This window comes from Theobroma cacao, chromosome 1 (assembly GCF_000208745.1).
Source record: "Theobroma cacao cultivar B97-61/B2 chromosome 1, Criollo_cocoa_genome_V2, whole genome shotgun sequence".
NCBI lineage: Eukaryota > Viridiplantae > Streptophyta > Magnoliopsida > Malvales > Malvaceae > Theobroma > Theobroma cacao.
Window position 1 is genome coordinate 24,716,101 of NC_030850.1, and position 2,470 is coordinate 24,718,570.

Genomic DNA, 2,470 nt, shown 5'->3' on the forward strand with positions numbered 1-2,470 from the left:
CCGATAAGTGAAATTTTGCGACCAAAATTTTATTTTAAGGGGGGCTAGTGTTGTCAAGCCCAGCTCTACAACATACTTGGCATGTCATTCATGTAGTTGATAGCATGTCTACATACTTGGATGCCTCGAAAAATCGTTAAAAGTTGATATTGTACTTGTGGTACAATTAAGTTGATTAAAGCCTCGAACTAGTCCAAATAGAGATTTTGGAATGTATTTGAGAGTTATTGAACCTTATAATGTCTTAAAATGCTGATTTGGAGTTCGAGGATTAATTTGGAATCTAGTCGGGAATTTTCATAACGTAGGGGCAAAATGGTCATTTTGCCACCCGAGGGTAAAAATTGGAATGTTGGACAAGATTTTTTACCAAGTTTGACTAGTTGGAACATAATTTGAATTTGAGGAATGGAAAATTTCAATTCCGAGCATAAGGGCAAAACAGTCATTTCACGTGTCCACGAGGACGTAATTGAAATTTTTGAAATTTTACACCACCATGACACTTGTCAAGCCCATGAATTTCACCTATTATCATTTTATACTTTGGATAATTATGGGATTATATGTGGTGGAAAGGAAAAGCCTTATTAGTTAAGTTTTAAATGTGAACCAATTATATGTTGCCATGTGTCAAGTTTTTATTATTTTATAATTTCCTTTATAAACTCAACATAAACTCTCCCACTCACTCTCTCATTGCTATTGAAGCCAAAGAACAAAGGGAGAAAGAATAGAAAAACCCTAAAGAGGAAAAATTCAAGAGAAATTCATTGGATTTTCGAAAAACGAAGCGATCGGAGGTAAGATTTTGCAATTTAGCTTAAGATCTACCATACCCATGCTTTCTTTTTCATTTTCTATGGTTGAAACTCAAGTTTTCATGATGGAAGCATGCTGGCCGAATCAAGGGGGGAAGGTTTTGATGATGGTTTTTTATAGATTTTAGGCTATCTAGGTGTTTTTCGTGTTTTGTGATATTCGGTATTAAAAACAAGCAAGAAAATAACATGTTCTTCATCAAACCCTAATTGGTCGAATTCTATAGGGAATATTTTGAAGATGAATTTTGTCATATTTCATGTTATCTAGCTCGTATTTGATGATTCATGATGTTGAATATTGAAAACGGTTATCGAAAAGTATAGTTCCTTTAGTAAACGACTTGAACAATAATGAGAAAATTATAGTAAATAGACTTAGAATTGATTTCTAATGAGGTATACGGACTTATTGGAGTATCAAAAGTGCAATGAATCTATTTGGATTTGAATTAGATGTTTTGGCTAATTAAACAGTGTATAGTGCGAGTTAGGTCAAATACCATTTCAGTCTAACAACAACTGAACCTACGTAGAACACCATCTTTAAGTGATTATTCGAACACTTCTTGTTCAATTTCATACATTCATAAAGAGCCTGAAATAGTTTTATAACAGTTTGGTACAAATATATTGAATTACTTGTTACGTATTATGTATAGGTGGTGAGCCCTCTAGTAAGGGTAAGGATATCGTACCCGAGGACTAGGAGTAGGAGTACTCCCGTTATAGTGAGTAATCAGAGTATCATCTTAACTATCTAAAGTAGTTTATACTTGTTTTTATGATTTTATAGAATAATGAACTTAAATTGTAAACTATTATGTTTTATAACTGAAGTGTTGGTTAAATGAAATGAGATTCATGATTTGGTTTGAATTGAATCCTGGTTTTGGAAATTGAGTAAGTGGAGACTATATACTTGTGTTAGATAAATGTTTTGACTATTGTTAGTTATGCCGACCCTGCTTTGTAATAAATGTATCGGCATAACAGGATTTGTAATTCACATATGATTTGAATTGATGGCTTATGACAATGTGATGGCATGAATGGCTGGATTTGTGTTTGTGTGGAATATATGAACTGTTTAGTTTTACCTTGATAGGGTGGGTAATATCATATTAGCCATGTCATACTGTCATGACCCGGAACTCTCATCGAGCTCGTGACAACCGCTGCGAAGCCTCAACAGACATTCTTCACCCCAAATGCCAATCAAAACCTCACAAGGCTCTCGTATCAGCTTTTGCACTTCCCCGGTGAACAACAGTTATCAAATATCGTAATTCGAAGGATTACGAGCCATTTTCAAATCAGATCATAACATTTTGTTTTCTGGCTCACAAGGGCATTTTCATCATTTTTCGTCAAAAATCTCAAAACTTGCTAAAAATGTAGTAGGTAAGCAGAAAATATATGTTTAGTGATTTAAAAAAAAATCAAGTATCTAAAACGTTCATTTGAAGTGAAAATTTGACCATTTGAATATAATAAAGATATTCAATAAAATAAATTATTTTCTTGTAAAATAATTTTTTATAAAGCTATCAGTAAATAATTCTTATAGTATAAAAGTTAATTATATTCATATATACTAATAAGCAAATAACCAAAGCATAAAATTACTTTTATAGTGACACGTGGGC

At 32.6% G+C, this 2,470-nt stretch overlaps 1 long non-coding RNA gene across 1 annotated transcript; it reads left to right on the forward strand.

Moving 5' to 3' along the window:
- On the forward strand, positions 720-1,527 carry LOC108661753. The gene is made up of 2 exons (XR_001927532.1): positions 720-803; positions 1,484-1,527. It is a non-coding gene; the product is annotated as an uncharacterized LOC108661753 (long non-coding RNA).